Genomic DNA, 22,900 nt, shown 5'->3' on the forward strand with positions numbered 1-22,900 from the left:
CAACGAGCCCTCTAGAGGCAACCGCAACCAAAGCAATCCCTAAGAGCCCAGCACTCCCTGCCTTTGCGCCATCTCTGAGCCCCTGTTCCCTCTCCCACAGCCTGTCCCTGCATCCTCATCCCCTGGCACCCACCCCCGGTCCCTGGTAGCTATCCCCCACCTTAGCCAGCAGGCTGGAGATATCCTGAGGGGAAGTGCAGCTGGGCACACAGGCAGGGGCATTTTTTCTTTCTCAAGCCACTTGAAAAATGTTTGCAAACTGCCTGCTACCACCTTATGTATAGACCATTGAGCAATCCTGATCCTGCCTGCTATTTCCTTAAAGATGGGGTGAGGACTGAGCAGAGCAGCTTTTCTCAGTGTCACAGTTTAACTCTGGTCGGGCAATTAGATAAATTACAACAATGTTCTTGATCCCCTCCCACCCAGGCAGGGAAAGGAGGGAGAGGGGCTCCTGGACTGAAAATTAAACTAGACAGCTTTAATGAAATACTAATGATAAAAGAAAATATGTATGATTATATACAAATATATGCAGGAATGTGCAAAACTCTATTGCCTTCCCCCACCCCAGCAACTCCCACGCCATCTCCTGAGGTGTGAGCAGTTCTGAAATGTCCCAGAGAGAGCAGCAGAGCAGAAAGGAGCTGAGGGCAGAATTATGAGGGTCAGAAACACATGGGCCTAGGGATCAAAGATGGTAGATGGACTCCTCCTTGGATGCTGGCCATGAATGAAAGAGGGGAAAAAAGGGGCTTAACTTCCATGATCCCTGAATTTATACCAAGAGCCACAAAAATACACAGATGGAATAATATGGTTTGCCAATTTTGCTGTTTGTCTAGTCCACTCCTCTCTACAGGAGAGTTGTAGATGTGACTGATCTGCTCCTTTAGTGTCCAAACCAGCAGCTTCAACAAACAGAGCAAAGTGTCCTTGGTGTCTCTGCAGTATTTATAAACACTCAGGCCTTATCAATCCACCAGCTGGTAAACTTACTGTTACTTTTAGCTAGCATGCTGCTCAAAAGAAAGTTCACTGAAGGAAAAAAAAAAAAAATCAGTAAAAATAATATTGGCTTCACCCTGGCTCAAATCAGGACACTCAGCTACCCAACAATCCTTTTGCAGTCAAACTATGTGCGAGATGAATCTATTCACAGTTAATCTCAGTCCTTGTAAAAGTCATTAAGTGCAGCATGCATAACCTCTCCTGCCTGTGGGGATGACCAGGGCATTGCCTCACACTCTGTTTCTCCAAAACAGGGATCTGTTTCTCCAAAACAGGGAGCTGGGAGGTAAAAGCCAGGGAAAGCTACAGGGGAGCAGTGCAGGATGACAAGCAGGTTGCATAGCAGGTTCAAACATAAAAGCTGATTAACTACTTACTGTTAATGGCTTGATTAAAAACATAGAGGCCTGTCCTTTCTATCCTGGGAAAGCAGTGGGTACTGTGGGTGTCCCATGATTTTTAATGGGCTGGTTTTCCAAGGGCTGGAGGAGCAGAGAGGCTGACCTCTCTTTGATTACTCTGTTGGGGTGCAGGTGGTAAGGCCCAGGGGGCAGCCTCACTGCAGCAGGTGCTGTGACCAGGCCCTGGTTGCCTTTTACCACTCTTGCTTCCTTTTCAAGGACTTGGAACTTATCAAAAGCAGCATTTTACATTATAAGTTATTCAGGCTTGGAAAAAACCCTCCAGGCACTTTGGTACACCTGTCTCAACAAGCCAACAACAAACCTGTCTGCAGTCCTCCTCAGAAATGTGTTATGTCCTGGTCATGTGGGTTCAGCTTGGTCCAGAAAGAACCTTGCATCTTCTTTCTCTTCAAAGCTCTGGATTATTCCAACCTATCTGCTGTTAAGCCACAATTTCTCCACAAGGAGAACCTTTCCTTTTGCTCCCTTTTTCCTCAAAGACACCACCCTGTAAACTCAACATCTTTTTTCTTTTTCAGCTTAACACCTTAAGCTCCTCTTGATATTTTTGGTATTAATTGTTGAATGATCTTGCTCCATCAGTCTGCAAGATAGGACAGCAAAGTGATTCCTCTGCTAAAATATCTAAGTCTAGCGCTAGCATTTCCTACATCCTTACTTTGCTTGACTAGATCTTGATTAAAAACCTACTAAAATTCCATACTTTGATTAAGAGACAGAGATAATTTAAAACATGTAGACATTTTCTCTGCACAGCTGCCAGGCTCACCCATCCATCTCAAAGAAAAGGAAAAAGAAAAAAAAAAAGGTACAATGTTACACAGAATTAAAAAAAAAAACCACAACAAAACAACAAACCCAACTTACATGTCTCTCATGGGATATCTGTGGGATGATAGGAAAAACTGCATATAATAGTATTTTCTTTTGATGGTAATTTAACATACACATTATTTTTAAATGTGTGATGATTGATTTGATTAATGTTGAAAGGATATGCCAGCTATTCCTCACCTGGCTGCACTTGGAGGGCAGTGAGGGGAGGTGTTCTTGGTTTATTTTTTCCTCTCATAAGGAAGGCAAATATTAAATTTGCATGTTCTCAAAAAGAATGCAAACATATCCTTTCATTTAATCTCTTTGTTAATATTTGTTTTGGTAAACTGATAAGCCTTTTGGAATCAGCACTTTCAAGTGAGATAAGACTATGTCTTGATGCTTGGGGCTGATATGTTAGCAAGGCAGGGGAGGAACTATTTATTCTTGGAAGTCTGTGACAGAATTGATGTAAAGCCTAAAAAAGATACATATCTCTTATAAAGATGTTGGTGCTGTGTAAGCAACAGTCCACACATTTCATCTGCTTGTTATGTTGTTGGTCTCTCATGAGCTACAAACCCCCGCTGCTGTAAGCAGTAGTAACAGCAGTCCCTAGCCCACTAGCATCACATCCCTAAATTCTTGTAATGCAGCCTAGTCCTAAACTGGAAAACACATAACTGGCTGACTTTTTCAGTTTGATTTTGAACTTTCAGCCAACAAAAACATCAGTTTCCTGCATGCATTTTTTGGGGGTAGAAAATTCCGCTTTAGTTAATGTCATCTTAAAGGAACAAAACATTCACTTTCTACTTCTGACTTTGTCTTTTGGGCTACAGAGCTCTAAAGGTCAGGATTCATTTTTATCAGGATGAAGAGTGAACATAACATCTGGAGTTTTGTCAAGCAATTCTCTTCTCTCTTTGAGAGCTCAGCCTTTTGTGGCTACGGTGGGATTGGACACATGGCTGTATCGTAAGCCCATCAGGAAGGAAGGACAATGGCTTGGAAGGAGCCATTGTCTTCCTCTGAAAGCATCCTGGCATTTTAACCTGTCTTTTGGTGGCATTTTGCAATAGGATGAAGAGCTCTTTTCCTTAGGTTTGATGCCTTTCTTTTGGCCAATGTACTGGAAGCACTTTGTGGCTTAGGGGGAGAACTTTGCTCTTGCCATGACTTTCTGGCCAGTGCTGAGGTTTCAGTGTTTTTCCTGAATCCAGATATGTGGTAATACTCATAATTCGTGTTATTAAAGCTGGCTGGTGCCTGGCAGAAGGGACGGATTGCCCAGCAGACTGGCTTCTAAAGGAGAAAAGTTGCACAGTCACAAAATGTTTTTCTTACATTGAGCCAAAATTTTGCATGTTTCAACTTGTGTCTGTTGCCTTCCAGCAATGCATTTCCAAGAAGTCCAGTCAGTGCTTGCAGACAGCAGGTCTCCCCTTCACCTCCTCTCCTTTCGGCTGAACATGCCCAACTCTCTCAGCTTCTTCTCATATGTCACGTGCTCCGGTCTCCTGGTGGCCCTCTGCTAGACTGACTCCAGAGTGTCAACATCTTTCTTGTATCACCAAGGCAGGCCAAAAATGGATGTGGCACCTCAGTTGTCATCTCGCAAGTGCAGAGCAGAGAGAAATAATCACTTCTTCATTCTTGAGATGCAGCCCAGGATGCCATTGGCCTTCCTTGACACAAGGGTGCATTGCTGGCTCCTGGTCAACTTGGTGCCCACCGGGACCTCCAGACCCTATCTGCAAAGCTGCTTTCCAGCCAGTCACACCTGGGCCTGTCCCTTGCATGGGGTTATTTCTCACCAGGACAGGGCTGAGTGTTTGGCTTTGTTGAATTTCACGAGGCTCATCTCTGCCCGTTTCTCCAGCTTGCTCTTCACTGTACGGACTGCTTTCCTCTTTCGTCATCATCTGAAAACTTGCAGAGAGCACACTCATTTCCCTCATACAGTCCCTTAGTAAAGACACCAACCAATATTGGCTCCAGCGTGGATCTCTTAGGGACTCTACAGGTAAGTGGCCAACATTTGGGCCTTGTACCTGTGATTCACGCTCTTGGACTCTGACAGCTCATATTATTTTCCACCCAACTTCTTGTCCTCTCTCACCATTTTCTATATAAATAAGATTTCCAGAAATAGAAATGGAATAAGTTAGGACTTAAAATACGGATTTGGGTTCCAAACAAAAAGTTTTTTTGGCTTGAGTGATAAGAAAATACATACATTGTGGTGCCAACTTATGCCGAAAACTTGTTTTGTGGATTGTGAAATTGCTGCCGTTTTGCCCAGAGGTCGACCAAATAACCAGCAGAAAATCAAGAACATTGTGAGATGGAAAGCATCTTGTATAGGCTGGCTGTGGGAAGGAAACTTACATAATACCTATGTCAGACTAAGGCTTGATTTAGTAATTTTGAAAACATTAGGCTCATTCAAAAGATAATGAGTCTGTGAGCTAATCCCTGGATGTCAAGCTGTCACCACTATTTGAGATATACCTGCCAAATATGTATCAACAGTATTGTTATCGTCCTTAGTAACTGTTTGTAGGTAAGTCCCTACAGCATATGACATTATTTTTTAATTCTTGGAAACATAAGATCTTTTTCCATTGATTTGATTTGTAGTAATTAGTTTACTTGTTCCTTTTCTAAGAGGAGCTGCTGTACTTACTTCTTCATGGCAAATTGGGAGAAAGGATGACCTCAGAAATCAAGTACTAAGGAAAGACACAAAAATTAAAAAAACAACAAAACCATTAAGAAAAGTTCCTCATAACTCATTTCTTCCAGAATATTTCAGAACTATTTTTAACTCCCTTGGATGTTACTCTTTCTGATGTCTCTGTATTATATATAGAACCACCACTTTCAGAAAAGGGACTCATGATTTTAGATGCTGCTATTTTGGGTGTTCAAATTGGGACATTTTACTGGAAGCTGGTCATAAAAGGGTGATACTTCTCACTTTCTAGCAACTATTTGCACTCTTAGATTCCATAGACATTTTTAAAATAGTGGTTACATATTCCTTCTAGTTGGTGGAATCCCAGCTACTGATATAAGTGGGGCTTCTACCCTACCTCCATGCAGTAAGCACTTACAGTGTTGCTGGGGTGTTCAGTAGACACACATCTGACTTTTCTCTTTGACTGAAGCATTGCCAGGCACTGCAGAAGCCAGGCTCTAGAACTTCAAAGACGTTTAGGATTATTTAAATGGGAATCAGGAGCCTGCCTTTGGGTGCTTGGGCTCTCTGCTGTACAAGTAAGATGAACAGTTCTAGGTCTTCCAAAGCTTACTGTGCCCTGCAAGAAGTCCCATGGTTGAGGAAGAAGTCCCATGGTTGAGGTCCTGAGACTGCCCAGCTTGGAAAGATCAGTATGGCACATTTCATCTCTGCTTGCCCACCTGCACCTTCCTTCAGTGCAGGGATCATGGGGGAGTGTCATCCAGCCACCTCTAGACTCAGCATGCAGCTAGGACGTGGCTGGAGGACTCACCTGGGATTTAGGATTCAAGAGAACACCACAGACAGCATCTGTTGACTGGTGCAGACACAATGGAACAATGCTAAATGTTAAGTCCAGAGCAGGCTAAGAAACTTATGAGGAATTGGAAATGGACTAAAAACCAAACATAAAAAGGGAAGGAGCAGGAAGTTGGTCAGGCAGAGCTTTTCAAATTTCAAAGATGCATCCCTACTTCATCAGCAGTAGATGGATTTTCCTCTCTCCCTTCCCCCCCCTCCTCCTTAAACTAGGTGTGCAGGTATGTGTTAATTTTTTGCAGTGCAAAAGATAGGGCCATAGCAGACCCAGAACCTAAATATAGCTGCTTCTACACTTAGTTACTATGTAATGCAGCTTGATGATGGTTGCCAGAGAAACCCACTTATGTTGTTGAATAAGGTTGTGCTGTCCCTGCTTTATGCTCTCCCACGTAATGAACTTTTTAAAAAGTGAAGGTTTAGTACAGAACTGAGCTATGGGGAATGTGCTGCATATGGAGGCTGTAAGTGTTTGGATGTCAGCTGTGTATGTGTACTTTTCCATCATGGGGCATCATGAAATAGCTCAAGGGATCTCTGCATAGAGCTAGAAAATGGCAATGTTATCTTAGTCTGATCTCCTCTGTCTTAGATGTGGGGGTGGATGAGGAGAGGCACTTTCACAACACACTCAGAAAACTTTTGCCTGTCTCTTGAGTTCAGCAAGGGCTGAACTTCTTAACAGTTCTAAGGTGCTGGATTACTTAATGACTGCACAGCCTCTCCTTGTCATGGGTTCTTCCCTGCCGAGGACTAGAAGCAGAGGAGTCAACGAACCACGTGAACTGAGAGCACCACCTATGGCCTTGCACTGTCCCTCCTAGGAACTTAGACCAGCTAGGCTGACAGTAGATCAAGGCAGCAATATCTGTATCAAACAGTGCATTAAGATTCAATGTGACTGCCAAGGGCACAAAGGAAATGGGCAAGAGCTGGCCTATGGATGGGCAGGAGGCTCTGCGGCCTGGGAGGCAGATCACTTTTGTAGGATAAAAATACAGGGCTACAAAATCATGAGCCTTGCAGAGCAGACAAATAGGGATTGAATTACTCTCCTCTCATATGAGAAGTAGGGCCCATGAATAATTCTGGTTTCCATATCTCCTCCTTCTACCATGTCTTGTCCAAAGGAGTACAGCTCAACTGAATCTTCACCTTTTCCTGAACTTAATTTCTGCAAAGGTTGTGCTTCACCCACACAGTTATTTGGTCACTGGAACCAACCTCCTTTACCTCACAGCTGTGGCTGCAAGGAATGGGTTTTCATGTTGGGCTGTGAACTGAGCAACATCTGTTACTCTTGGTCAAGATGAAGAGCAAAAAAATGCGGTCCTCTGATACTTGGTCTCTGTAATGCCCTTTGATTAGCCCTGTGAACTTCTATGAGGCTGGGGGGCTTACAGACTTTTAAAAGTAAGCCTACAGAGTATTTCCCTTGGGATTTCCCCTTTAGCTCTGGAATTAGCTCAGTCTTATTACTTATTGATTAATCAGGGCATTAGTCTTGTGACAAAGGTTTCAGCAAAGCACTGAGCAGGAAAGGAATGACACTGAAAGGCAACAAGGCTGAAAATATGGCCACTGAAAATGAAAAGTATTGATCTTCAGAAATATTTGCCTTAGCTGGGGAACAGCAGAACAACAGGGGAAGAAAAAAAAAAAAAAAGGACATGGCTTCAGCTCACAGCAGAAGCTTCTCTTGGATAAGCTGGGAAAAACTTTGATAAGATGGGTAGTGATGGTGAACCACTGAGAGCACTGGGGAAAAAAGGAATAAGGAAATATCACACACACCTAAAGCCAAACTGCTAAACAGAGAGTGCAAAGTTCCCTAGATGATTTGTATGCTGTGCTTAGAAACCACTCACAGCTAGGCAGGAGATCAATAGTACAGTGACAATTAGATATTAAGCAGAAGGATAACAGTCTGGAAACATCACAACCAGATTACTAGAAATATGTGAACACGAGGAATGAAGGTGGAAATAATATTGAGAGCTCGATACTGGAATTCCTCACCCCCACCCCCCAAAAAAAAATATTTCTTCTGACAGGTGTCTTCAAGGTTTTTAAAATAGCCTCAGACATTTCCCTTGCTCCTGGTCTAATGTTTCCTCTCATTTCTTTCTCTTTTCTTAGGATCTCCCCATGACACCCTTTATTGGTTAAATATATGGAAGGTGACCTTTGATTTTCACGTATTGTAATTCTCACAGGACTCATGTTTTAAAACCTGCTGACACAGTTCAAGTCTGGGTGCTTGTTTCATACTCTTTTATGCCTGAAATGCCTAAGACAGTTAGCAACTAATTTTTTTTTCATTCCTCTTTCACACAATGACTTCTGCAATAAGCCCCTGATACTTCATTAGAGTTGCTAGGCTCTACTGTAGCACTGCTAATTATAACAAAGAAAAATGCACAATCACAGAATATGTTTCAAAGTCCTGCTCAACTCAGCAAATACATGCAGACAAGCAGAAAGAGTTTTACCCCTACCCAGTGTAGTTTCCTAGCTTAGAGAAATCCTACCTTCAGCCTCTTTGTATTATTGTTCCCTTGATTACTGTGGCTTTTGCAATCAAATTTCTTTCTTCAGGATTTCAGAAGCCAGTGGTTAATAGCACTTTTCTCATAACTGCCTGACTCTCCTCTTTGTGAGGAGGCAGGAGTTACTCTCTTTCAATTTACAAAAGGACAAAAGGTTTCCATAGGCTTGTGGCTTTACCTACGCACTCGGGCAACATAGCAGGGAGAGAGGTGCCACAGAAGCACAAGATCCATTAACAATTGTTCCCCTAGCAAGGGCAGGAGAAAACATGATTCTTTACATTATGTGGATCACAAATAAATTCACAGATCTCCCTTTGATGGAGGTGAGAGGCACTGTATGACTCTCAGCTGTGCAGCCGTACTCTCTCTTGCTGTTGCTGCTTGCTATTGCTAGATTTAACCACCGCCAAGTTTTAGACAAATCCTTCAGCAAGTGTCAGCAAAAGGGGTTGGTTGTAAGGAGAGCTCTAATTTTGTTTTCACAACAGTGAAATAAAACAGGAGCACCTCTCAGCTGGGAAAGCCTCTTAAGAGCAACAACTGCAGCTTTGCCTTAAACTCTAGGTAAGGACTGAGGTCAGCCAAAATTCAGCCATGACATGACAGAGTCATGGCCCCTGGCTCTTTTAGAAAATAAACAGGGGATCCAACCTGTGCCAGTCAAATAACAAGCACAGCTTTCTTCCCCTATGTGCCAGCTCAACCCCATCGACTGGCACTTATGGACAGGGCAGTGTTTGAGTGCATCTGTATGATCAGCTGGAAAAAGTGCACCCCCAGCCCCACAGGGGAAACTGCAAGGGCTCAGCATCATGTTCAGGTAGCCACCTGGCATGTGCAGTGAGCCATGTGCCCCCAGGGTGCAAACAGCTTGCCTTCCTCTATCCCATCCCAGAGGCAGAGTGGGTACATGGCCCTCTGCGCTGGGTGCAATACATGCAGCTGTAAGTTTTATACCCACAGAACATGAGTATATACTTGTGATAGTGGGAAGGGCTAGGAATACAACCCTTCTGCCACAGGTGTGATCACTTCAGGGTGTTCTGCAAATGCATGTGGCTGGAGTGGGGAAATAAGAGAAAGGAGAGGCTACGAGAGTTAGCCACTAGAACAGCCGCGTTCCTGAAGTTCTTGGGGTTCAAACACTAGAGGAGACAGAAGAAAGGAAGTGTGATGCCAACCACTGTTTTAAATATCCTCCCACGTAGCAACTGTTTCTGTTGAGGCTTTCTGTTGTGAAAGCCCTTCTTTCACTGCAAACAGAGCAGGAGCTGTCCTTGAGCCACAGCTCCCCAGAGGAGGAAAAGGCTTGCAGTCAACAGCAGTGAAAACTTGTTTATGGCTTTGCCTTGGTGGAGTGCTGCACAAATCAGGGGCTTGGCTTGGCTTAGTGGGTCTTGGCTCTGCAGAGAGAGAGAGCTGGAAATGGCTCCCTAATTTGCAAGTTGTTCCCTTGCTGTAAGAGAGACCTCATCCTTCCTCTGAACTTAACCAGCAGGTCCTTACTGGGCCTTTGGTTATATTGCCTGCAAGGCTCCAGCTCTCAGGGTGGAGAAGCTGGATGATAAAAAGCAGCCTAAGACCATGAAGGCCATACACTCCTCCCCATCACCTCAATGCCAGTGAAATTCCATCTGGCTGATTGCAGCAGCTGTGTAGTTCACAGGCAGCATCTGGTCAACATAATGTCTCTGCAATCAAAGCTGCTGGAATGAGCTTCCACACTAACTGGAGCACAGGTGGATTTCAACAAAGTTTGTACCTGGACCTGAATTTTGCTGCTTAAACTCAAGTCTGGCATTTTAAAAATTATTTATTTATTTATTGTCTTCCAAGTAGAACAAAAGGGAATTTACATTCTCCAAGAAACAGAATGACAGTAGAGAAACCTGAATTTAACTTGAAAAATATGATGACAGAGTATGAGCAATTAGAAAGGGAATCCCTGTAAAAAACAGGTTGTTAATGAGATAAATATGTATATATTTTAAATAAAGCAGCAAATTCTTAAAAATTAGAACTAAGCAAGCCCAAAGAGTATGTATTGCAGAGCATTAAGGGAATTTGCCCATTTTCCATAACGCTTCTGAAATATCATCAGAGCAGGAGAAAAGAGATAAGCAAAAGATATGCTAATGATCAAGAAAGAAAAGTTTGCTTGTCAACTGTTAAACATGTGTTCACCTCAGGAATAAAACACTGGAAAACTTGTTAGGTGTAGGTTTTTTTGTCAAAATATTTAGTAGAAGTAAGGGTATCTTCAAGCATTTCTTTAGTTTCCAGTATTGCAGAGGTACCCCTATTTCAACTAAATACTTTGACAAATTGTTTCAAAAGACTTATATGCATATATAAATTAACAGTGATGACAGCTGTGCTGTAGTGTCACTACTCTGTTATTCCTGTGTGAGAATATTGGCAAAATTTTAAAAAAAGTAGTGCCACTGCAAACTGGCTTGCTTCTGCAGTTCTCATTATTGGTCAGGAAGTCGGTAATTGAAGGATCATTAAGAAGTGAAAACGTGTCTTAAAATAACTTGTTCAGCAAAAAGTCCCTGTAATTGGATTTCTTTATCTGAAGACCAGCTCAATATTTCTCAGAGCTGCAATATGCTGTGCTGTATGTGCAAGTCCTTCCTGCTCTCTCTTACAATTTACTGAGTGAGCAAAACAGCTTCTTGATAGATGGAATTTAATGAACTTACATGGGAAGACCTATTCATAGGATTAAAACAGAGCCTTCTCTGGCCAAAACAACCTCTGTACACCTGCTGAAGGGGTGACAATTTAGTGGATTCCCAGGGTTTCAAAGGAATGAAATGCTGCAAATAGCTGGCTTAGGGGTTTAAAGGGAAGGCTTGAAGAGCTAGCCTTCAAACTTAGTGGTAGATCCAAACAAAATCCCCTAAAAGAGAGGAATTTGCGCCTGTCTTTATTTGAAGCTTTCCAGCTTCTCTCTGGTCCCTTGACAAGAAGTGTGCCTTGAACATGAAATACATTCTAGGTGATGAGGCTTCATTGTAGCTTTTCTTGCTTTCATTCTGCCCTGCAACATCTTCAGTCAGGAGACACATCCAATGACCACATCACCCCATTTGCCTCCCTGTTTGAAGGGCAGTGGGAGAAATCCTTGGCCGGGCCAGCTCAGATACCAGTCCCCATGATATCTTCACAGGGCATGCAGCACAATCCAGCCAGCAACTCACTGCTCCCCTCTTGAACAGATGCTGCATGTCCTTCAGCCACAACACACTCAGAGACCTTTACACTTGCAGGGTAATAACTCTGCTAATGGTCTTTGGAGAAGCAGAGTGGTGTTGTATGGACGTTATGTCACGGCTGTAACAGGAGTGCAGAAACCCCTCGTGCTCTATGGTAGATACCTTGGGGAGCAGGAGAGCACATGAAGGAGATCTGCTCTCTATAGACCTGCACGTCAGCAATGTGAGCTCAAATCTTTCCTACTCTCAATGCAGGTAATTATGGCCTCCCACTGCTTTAAATAAAAATACATTCTTCCCTTTCAAACAGTCATATTTTGATAACTATTTTCTGCCCACCTTAGTTCATATCAATCAGACTTTACGTAACAGTGGTATTTTGAGACATGACACCTACTCTGCAGAAGAGCTATTAACAAAAGCCAACTTAGAAGGAAAAGGCAAATGTGAAATGTTCTGTTCCAGCTAGAGACAATATTTTTCACAAATAACAACCAAAAGGAAAAGCTGACCCGGCAGGAGTCTTTGACACAGAAGGATTCATAGTACTGAGTAAGATTTAGTTTGTTACAATTCCTGGCCTTAATTCTGTTTACATTTTCAATGTCCTACAGAAGAGGGCAGTATAATATCAGTGTTCTACATGTAGCAGTAAGAATGCTTCTGTGGTCACATCAACAGCATTGAACCTTAAATTAACGTTTCTGTTGATACACTAGGGAATAATTAATTCAAGAGCAGAGCCAGCCTGTTAAATCTCCAGTGGTTCACTTTCTGGAGGATTTTCTATTCTGAGTCTTTTAGAAACACAGAACTGAGAGTCTTCTTTCACTCTGCTTATTCTGTCTATATGATCTCTAAATCCAGTGTGTACACTGCATGTGAAGTACATGCATGATAAATGCCAAACAAGCAAAAGCAGGGTCAGAGCTTAGTAATGAATAAGGCAGTCAATCGTAGCACAGTGCTTTTACTTATGCTGTGGAGACAGGAAGGCTGTATCCCCGGAGCAGCCTGGTTCTTGAGAGCCCTGCTTCTGCTAATTTCCATTAAGTTGAACATCCCGCTGTAGGGGTGGATGGAGCAGCTGGAGGACTCCTCATGCAGGAGCCTTAGACACTGCTTCCAGATTTTAAAAGTCTGTGTAAGTTCCTGTTCTAACATAAATTTGACAGGACCCTATGGGCAGGGAGGAATAGAGGTAGGTATCATTCTGGATTTGTGTTTGAAAATATAAGGATAATGCAACATCATCCAGCCATAATACTGTTCATGGCTGCAGTGGCAGCATCACTGTATCTCACTTGCCTGGAGAAACAGATGCAGGAAGGTTTCCAGGCAGACACGATACTCTTAATCAACCTAACTGATACTATTAGAAAAATAGACGAGCTCTCCCAAGGATATAACCTTTCCTCAGACCTTTGAGGAGTTAAGTTTGCTGAACACTTTGTGCTCCTTCCCTTCTATAGCACCCTTTCCCTTACATAATAGTTCAGCTTCCCTTACATAATAGTAACTTTCTAAAATCTTTTAATTGCTGATTTTTTTTAATGGTTTGCATCTCTCAAAAGACAAATTTCTCTGTGAACTGTGATGGGAAACATCAGACAGCTTGTGGAGGTTCTGTTTGCAAAAGGGAAGAAAAAATTTCCTCCAAAAGCTGGAAGGAAGAAGATGAAATTATTATATATAGTATAACAGCCTGAAGTTGTAATTTGACATTTAAAATGTGCTCAGTGAGAAACTTGTATAAAATAAACTTTGAACATCTAACAGGATACCACAGGGTCTGTAGGTGGTTACACTCTAATAGACAATTTCATAGAAATGTTTAGCAGGGATAGTGCTCTAATAAAAAGAGTCTATAAAAAGAAGTTTCTGGAAAAATCTTTAGGCTTTAACAGCAGAAGGGGAAAGAAAGGGAGAAGTACAGAAACAGGGAGAGTGAAGATGTCTCTTAAGTAATGTCTGCTGAAAATTGCATGTTTTACAATCTTGTGTAGGTGGACTCTAAACATTTTAATGGTGCAAACGTCAGACTTGGATCCCAAGTGCCGCAAAGTATGAATGTTCAGAGTAAGGGCTGAAGTTTCTGCCCCTCTATACTGCTATTTATAGACTTGCTTTTCTCAAGTATCTAAAATGCTTTGTTTCTCATAAACCGGCATTCCTAGAGCTGAATGTAACTGAGTCATCTGAACGTACTGCAGCTTTCCTCAAATTAACAGGAAGCTGAAATCCTACCTTTTCCCTATGAAAGAACCTACATAGGTAGCATTCAAAGGCTGTCTTTTGAAAAAATATTTCAACTGCTCTATAAAAGGTGATTTTGTAGTTCTTGAAGTTTGGGCTGATCCCAGTGGTGGGTTTGAAGTTTTGCCAGGTTCTGCCAAATTTCTCCCCCTCCACTTGCAGGCTCTGCCTGCTTTCTTCTGTGTTTGACAGAGATGATCACGACTGGATTTGCTGGGGAGTGCCATACCCAGAGAAGGCAGTTTTTAACCCATCCATGCAGTTGACGTGAACACATCTTAGAAAACATGCTAGTTAAGTGCATTGTGTACCTTTACTTTGTCAGGTGTTCTTCATAGATGTCATTTGAACAGTCACATAAGCACTCTCTGGTTGATTTAGGTTTGCTGTAGTGTAGTTTGAAATCCCTATCAAGCCTAAGCGGTGTGACCTTCAGCCAAACTCAGTGTTGAATACTGTAGAAAAAACATCCACCTGACTGTGTAGTAATTACAGAGCAGAGACTATAGCTGTCTGGACAAGCTGGAATTGTGTATTAGCCTTGTATTAACCTTCTTCAGAAGGAATATTTGCATTATGTTTGATACTTTTGTCATCCCCGGAATCTTTTCAGGGTGTGTAAAGATAAGTTATATGTTGGCATTGAGACTAAAGTGTTTAGGCAGTGGAAATGTTTGATTAAAAACAATACAAGAAACACAGAAGCAAATCTGTTCTCTGTCTCTCTATGCCACTTTCAGTGTGTGTTACAGACTGTCAGTAGGAGGCAGCTGTGCCACCAACTATGTGGCTCTTCTCATTTCTGCATTACTTTTTTCACACATCCCACACTTCATAGGGTCTGGGAGCTGTGCTTTGCCAGTCACAGAGTGACTTACAAGTATGACTTGTCCAGAAAATACAGGAGATGTCTAATATTAGCCTTATCCAGTAGCATCCCTGCCAACTTGAGGTTAAGCACTTTCTGTGTCTTATGCAAAACCTATTCACAGCTGCCAGCAGCCCTGTGGGGGGTGTCACTGTGTCGTGCACGGTCTCCACAGCACCACTTTTCAGCCAAGACTGCAGCAAACTTCTTCTCTAACCCATTGCCATCCGTGTTTCCCTGCTTGTTTGGCAGAGCAGTAAAGCCCTTGGGCATGTTTTAGGCTTACCCCTGCATGATGCAGCATGAGGGCCAAATTCCTCAGAGCTCTGCCAGACCCTAGCCACAATAACCTCAGAGAGAAAAATAAGTCAACATTTTCCTAGCTAAATGCACACTGTGCATGTCATTAATTTTAATGAAGGTAAACATAAGTGCCTTAATTTCTCCAGGAAGAACTTGCAGAGATCAGCCCAGCCCTTCAGGAAAGTAAAGCAGATGTCCAGTTCTTAGCAACTAGATTCCTTATAGAGGAATCTATGTCGTGATGTACTCATCATAAAGGTGACATCCTTCTAACAGATAGATGGAAAAACATTACACCATGACTCAGTTGACCCTTCACCACTTACCAGCGGATCCAGTTCTAAACACCAAGTACCGCAGTGTACCTTCCTGCTGCTCTCTGCATCATGGAGGGCAGCAACAGGGATTGAAGCCCAGAAACATGGGATTATATTAAAAAACACATCCAGACCTCAAAGTACTTAAAAGTCTCAGTGGACAAGAAGAGAGAACTGGCTGGGAGCTAGAAGAGAAAGTGTGGACACAGTGTCCAAGTTTGCACACACAGTGAGGGGAGGCAAAGAAAGAGTAACTGTGGGGCAACAGCACAAGGTGACACTACAAATACAAGTAAACATTACAAATAAAAGCAATTCAAGCATGAGAAAAGAACAACTTGCTTATAAGCAATGAGAGCTTAGAAAGTGCTCCAAACTGTGTTTCCTAAATGATGCCTACAATAATAAACTGTTAGCTCTGCTTCACTAGCAGTGGTCCTTCGAGTTGCAGATGTGCAGTCTTCTGTTTCTTAATATTTCAGACTTGATAAAAATGTAAGACCAAAGTGCAAGCTCCGCAAGATGATCGCAGCAGCAATTAACAGCTGAGGTAGGCACTTTCTTCTTGACATCAGACATTGCTCACTAGAGGGCACCAACCCCTCAGCTTAGTGCCAAACAGCTGTGACCAGCACAAGTATGTGTTAGTGGAAAAAAAAAAAAAATGCCCTGTTAACAGCTAGGAATTAGTATATAAGAAAATGAAAATCGTAAAGAATAGCGGCAAGCAAAGTTGCTCTGGTGAAAGGAGAAAAAGTTCAGGTCAAAGACGAGGTTTCCAAGTTTGTGCTCAAAAAGAAAAGTGGAAACCTTCCTATCATCTTTTGCAAATGCTCACCACTGACAAATTAAATTGAAGTGTATAAAACAAAAAAGGACATTTTTTTTTTAAGGTAAAATTATCTATTTATAATGAAATGTACACAGTTTGATGTATCAGATAAAGTGAAGTCAGTACTGAGTGATTAGTTAAGAAGGTATTGCTGCTCTTCAAGGCACCTTAGAGGTGAATTGAAGCAGGTCAGGTCCCCACCCTGAACCTGGGAGGATAGTGCAGGTGGTGAGTGTTCCCTAAACTTCTATACTTGCTTCCCTTAATGTCAAGTCACCTTCACACTTTTCATCAGTGCCAGGCAAGTCCACTCCACACTCCCATCCCCATGGCTGCAATGTTGCACACCATGGTATGACAAGCAGCTCCTGCTTGGCTCAGGCAGGTACCCTGGTACCTGCTGGTTTGACACTCAGCACCATGGGATATGGGTTGTGGCTGCCACTGGGATGCCACGTCCCCAGCACACTGCAGCAAGCTCTGTCTTGCTCTAGGCCAGCCTGATACACTCAATTTGCGACTCACTACTGGTCCAGCCTCCTGGCACTCTTGATTTTGAGCCTTAAAAAGTCAGCAACACCCTAAAATACCACTCAAACCAGAGCGCCTGAGAACAGGCTCTCCTGAAGTCAGCAAAATAACAAGGCCATTTAATCCTCCAAAACTATATGGCCTCAGCTTTTTTTTCCCTCAAGGACATAAACACCTCTATTTAACAAAACTTGGCAGCAATAGTCTTTCTCCTGGATTTCGGCTTTCTAAAACATTCATAGAAAAGCTGATACTTGCATGACCTGGCTGAAGGGGCTGGTGACCATGAGGGCCCCAACAACCTGGGGGTTAAAGCACTGACAGGCACATGAGAAAACCAACATCACACAGGGGCCAGACTTGAACCTGTGTCTGGAGCAGCATATTTGAGTACCCTTTACACTGCAGTGTCCTCTTTTTTGTCTGAGAGGTACTTTTGAGGAATCCGTCTTGACAGTAAAAGGATAGGAAAACAGGAGGGAAAAATAGAAAAAATGTAGAAAAAAAAACAGCTGAGGGGGTACCTAAAAACAGCCTTTCAACATATAAAATGAGACAGAGCATTGCTTGTTCTGCAAGTCTTGGCAAGGTTAAGGTGCAAGATCTGCTCAGAGGAGACCTGTGTCGTCAGACCCAGGTGGATGTAAGGAAAAACCAGACCTCCCCAAAGGAAACCCAAGTATTAAAAAAAAAAACAAAACAACTAGATGCTTATGAGGTTAGTTGGCATTTTTTGAGTACTAGTGGTTGGCCATATGCCTCTAGATGTGCATACTGATGCCTAAGTCTCTGCATGTTTTAATAAGCCTGGGGGACTTGTCTCCAAAGCATTAATACACCAAGGGGGGGAAGAAGCATTAAAAACTCCCAGAGAAGCCTTCTGATCCAGCTTCTCATGATACTCATATTAATCTCTTCAAATCTGTTCCTCACCAAGTGCTGCTGAGGCCTCAGCTTGGACACTGAATCTGCTACTGGCAGCTGTGTTTCAGGAAGGAGATAAGTGAGGTGGGCTTGGCCCAAAGCTGAGCAAGAGGCAAAAGACTGACAAATATGACCCGTGAGGAGCAACCGAGTTGCTGTGTGGTCAGCCTTGAACAACAAACACTGAGCTATACAAAAAACAGACCCAGAAACTCTTCATGAAATATATAGAAGAGCACCTCATTTCAGAGGGATGCAGTCAGAGATGCACTGAGGCAACTTTGCAGGGTAACTTTTTTATCATTCTCAGTTTAGAAATCTGTCCAGAACCACAGAAGCAGTAAGCAAGTCCAATAGTTTTATTTGGTTTTTACAGTTGAGGAAATCAGAAGCAAGGACCTAATGTCTTGACTCTGAAGTATTGCAGTTTTTCTTTCTGATGGGAAATTCCCACCCAAAAAAAACACCTAAAATGAAACAGAGACATGCTATGTTTTAGCCTGAGTACCAGTAAATACATCTGTGTTGCCTCACTCCTTTCTGGATTCTCTGTGTAAGGGACACAATTTCCTCTTCCCTCCTCCAACACCATCCCTGTTAGAGGGATGCAAATGCAAGCTCTGACAGCAGGGTACTTCAACAAGTGACCTGAGCATATATGCCGAGGCAAGACCAAAGGCCCAGGGCAAGAGTAATCACCAGCCTGATCTCTAGCTTGCTTTTTCATCCTTAAAAGGCATTAGCAAAACCAAACTGAGAATCAACACACACAGCCTGGCTGGTGAGTTATCAGGATCTTCTCTGTTTGTAACAGTCCTATCACAGAGACAGCTGAGTCACTCTGGGATGTTAAAAAGGAAGAATTTAGTAGGTACACTTTAGGAAGGGGGGGAAGACATCTCACTAGAAGTGAAGAAGTCAAGATTCCATACTCCAATGCAAAAAGAAAGCCTCGACCATGAAGGGGACAACTGCTCCACTTTGGCCACAGCTGTCAGTAGAAAACTTGAGTAGCAATGCCTAGAAGGAAGGAAAACAGCAGCAAAGCCAAGGAAAATGGGTATGCTGTGGGTACACAATGCAAAAGCACCAAGTCCCTCCCTTTCTCTGTATGCCCATTTGTTTCTATTGTGCAGTTCTGTTTTTGCTTTGCTTGATAATTCTCCACACTGACCTTCTAAGGACAGACATATTAGGGAATTTCAGAGGGTGCTGTAATGTCTTGGCCATTGCAAACTCTTCCTTATTTTGTCTGAACTGTTCTGTGGGTGCTTTCTTTAGCAGTTTTACTGGCTCTGTTACAGTTTGTTATTTAATTTATATCCAGTGTATGAGCTGGCTGGAAGGAATATCAGGTAATTTTAAGGGGAAAAGTTTTTAATTATTTTTTTTTATAGTCACTAATTTGGTAAAAGTAACTACTTTGTCAGTAAGATATCATATTCCTAGTGATGCCCATTTTCTTCTTTTCCTACTCCTAGTGTTCATATTGTCATGGTGAACACTATATAACTAGGGAGGGAGGACATAGGCTGAGAAAAGAGGGGAGATCAGATTTTTTCATACCTAGACACATGGTCAGCTGCTGAGAAAAGAAAAATTCAAAGTCCAATAACCTTTCAGGGACATTGCAAAGTATTCCAATGGGTCCCTGAAGTGCTGGTGAAAAACTTGAGGGGTTGTGTGTGACCCCAGCTCCAAAGGTGAACAGCCACCAGAGTACCCAAGGGAGCAAAGCTCCTGGTGCTGCCAGCACTCCTCCTGGAGAAGGAGACCAAGGAGAATCTTAAGTACATTCTAGCCTAGGGGGAGCAATATGCATTAGCCATGACTTCCAGCTGTTCAGATTCTTCCCTTCCAGTTAAATGAGCAGACTGCTCCAGCAGGGGCCTCTGGTTCAGCCACTTATGGAGCAAATTTTGTTTTGTGTCAAGCAGGACTGCATTGCCTCTCTGATGCTTCTCCTGTTCTCTAACCTGGTTTGCCAACCCTTTTTCTGGGATCTTCACCCTCCAAGGACCTCTGAACTCTGCTGTGCTGAAGGTGTTTGCAGGTGCTTGCTCTGAGCCTCTGCTTTACACGCTAGATGCGTAAACTAATGCAACCTCATCACCTCAGGTTTTCAGAACAATTCAGGACTGCTCTTCCACATGCACTCCATTTCTTAAAAACAGCTGTTTAGGACCAGTCCATCTTCCTTGAAAACCAGCCAGAGTCCATACTATTCTTGCCTGCCAGCATTCCCAAAATCTGCTACTTATTCCTCAAACGAAACCAAACCTCATTTTTGTTTTCTCTTCCGTTTTAAAACTTCTTGAAACTTAAAAATAGCTCCCTGCAAGTTCAGAGAAAAACCCCCAAACAAAGAAATAATGCAACAACAAATCAGATAAGATGAAAACAGAAAGGGAAAGGGGGGAGGGCATGCCACAAATTATATCACTGTCAACATGGAAATGCTTAAAGAATGCATATTGAGAAACAACAGGAATTAAGAGGCCACAGCTGTGTGATGAGAAGTGATAAGAAACTGCCATCCTTTAATAAGGCATCCTAGGAGACATGCTTCAAACACTGCTTTTCCCCAGGCCTCCCTAATCTCCAAACAAACTGTACCTGCAAAAAGTCATCATCATAAAAAAGAAACCCAGGCCTCATTTACTCTTTTTTCTGGATTAAACCAGAGTCGAGCTGAATCAATGAGCAAATAAAACACATATGGCCAAAGCATCTGAGACCATCAAGGGGGAAGGGAGGAAGAAAAGAAAAGGGGAGGTGGGGTGGTAAATAACAGTATTAACTCTGCAATTGTTACTAGTCTGTCAACAAACATACTTTAGGGATTTTCTTGTTAAGCCAGGGGGATATATAGTGGTGGTAGAGGATTTCAGCCTTTCACGTTTATTTAAAGCTGTCCACACACTTTGACTAAAATGCATGTAGAAAACTCTCCACGGGCTTCTTTCATGTTGCAGGAGTCTTAGGTAAATGTCTCCTTTAGCAGCCATTTGTTTGGTTGAAATTTTTTTTTTCATGAGGCCTTTTTTTTTTTTTTGGCTGCTGTGCAAACTTTTCACATAAAAGACAGAGAAAAGCACTTTCACTCCTGCTGGGCTTTAAACATACTGTTCTTCCAGTTATTTATTTATTTTAAACATTGTGCTGAGGACCCAAGCACTTTGCAGAACAGTCTAGATGCAGATATATATATATATATATCTCAGCTCTACAGCCTGTTCTTACAATTATACCTTGGTCTGATCTCTTCTGAATTGTCTGTAATGCTGCCAACTTTAACTGTGAGTTGGGAAATAGTTCATGGCCTAATTAAAACCCCAGCTTCTAGGCTCTTGGGACTGTGTGCTATTAAGTTTCTCTTTAGAGAAAGGATGCCTGCACAGCTGTAAGGAAAAGCTTGAAAGTACCACCTGAATGCATCCAAGAGGCTGGAATGCCAGAATGTAAGTAAAAGAACTTCAAATTCTGTATAATACTTAAAGTAAGAGCAACACTAATGAAGATTGGTGAACAGACAGGGTTGGCAAGAACAAGTTTGCATAACGCCCTAGAGGTTTAATGTGTTGATTGAAATCAAACAATTGACAATAAGAAACAGCAATAAAAACTAAAAGCAATAGGAAAGAAATATTTGGCAAAGAACTGAAACTGTAAACATACTAACATACTTTGAATTTTGTATTTTAAAATTATGATGGTGTGAATTATTCTTTATATTCTAAGAAAAATGAAGCTTAGAAAATCCTACAATCTAGAGTGAAGTTCTAGAGTTGGATAAGTGACTCATAAACACAAGCTGATTTTCACAGGTAACCAGTTCTGCCCATGGCAGCAAAAAAGTATATTGCACTAGAAAACTGAGCCATGTATTAAGGTGTCTCAGTGGAGTCTGTGGAACCAATGCTAGCCACTCATTATAAACAAATAAACAAACAACATTATTTTGGTGGAAGTTAACTTCCTGCCCCAGTCGCACAAGCTGTGCTGAGGTTATGAAGGCAAATATTTATCATTTGAAAAAGGGTTATGGTCTGCTGACCTTGGAATTAATCTTGATGGCATGTAAAGCAGAGTTCTTAAAAACTGTTTTTACAAGCAGGGAGCCAAACCGGTCAAAAGTTTCCTGTGTAATTTATGTCAGGTTGCTTTGGGTATTTTTTTACTTTATTTGTGTGTTCTCCAGAGAGCCGTGTTCTGGTCGTTGGTAGGAACTACAGATCATCTCACAGGATCTGCTCATCAGCTACAGCATCAGACATCCTCACACTGAGTGCCTGGGAAGGTCATGGGGAAGGGTGGTGAATGGAATGCCCTACAATTTTATCACCTTGTGGACAGGACAAGTAGAGGAAAGAGAGCAAAAGATCAGAGCTGTATATAAACAGACAACCAGGTGGGCAGCTGCAATGCCACTTGCCTGCTCCCAACCTCTGTCCATTAGTATTTGGGACTTTAGATTTAGTATAAAAATACTGGCTGCATATGGTGTAGTCACAGAATTTGCAAACACTTCTACAGGACCAAGTCAGTTCTTAAAACCCTGTCTGCAGAATGCCAGGACAGAGGTTTATCGTGCACTTTACCAATATTTTTTTTCTTATTATCTTAAGAATATAATTTACTGGCTTCATTCCTTTCTGCTCCTTTTCCATGGGTGCTTAAGAAAGGCTTATAGGAGCTCCTCTGACAGCCTGCTCTGTACTCTTTCATACTCTACATCTTGTTTTTCCTTTTTTCTCTTCCTTGGCAGTTTTATCTTCTCTGTCTCCTAACTGATGAAAGTATTTCTCCCTACAAAGAGGTTTAATTTAGCCTTAAGTTAGGAACTCCCCATTCTTCCAGGTACTTCTCAAACCTCTAGTCCTTGGTGGTTGTTTTTTGCTGTTTTTTTTTTTGTTTGTGTTTTTTTTTTTTTCCATTCTGTTCTCATTTAGACATTTCTAGTCTTTAAATGTCTTCTGCCATATTTCCCCCTTAAGCTTCAAATTCCTAGTTTATTGGATTGCATTTCTTTGCTTTTAAATCAGCTGTCCTAATCTGGCACTTCAGTCTTTTCCTTGATGGATTCCACTTAATTTAGCAGCCAGCCCTGTATGAATAGCTTAAATGATTCTTTTGGCTGACCACTGCTTTGGGACTATCTCTTCAGTAGGTATTTCACATTCAAAGTCTAAGCTGGACAACCAACTTCTCATTTGGCAAATAAAAGGAGGGAAACTCTGCCCTTAGGTTGGGAGCATGCTGCATTTTGGCACATGTCC

Source organism: Apus apus, chromosome 2, assembly GCF_020740795.1.
Source record: "Apus apus isolate bApuApu2 chromosome 2, bApuApu2.pri.cur, whole genome shotgun sequence".
NCBI lineage: Eukaryota > Metazoa > Chordata > Aves > Apodiformes > Apodidae > Apus > Apus apus.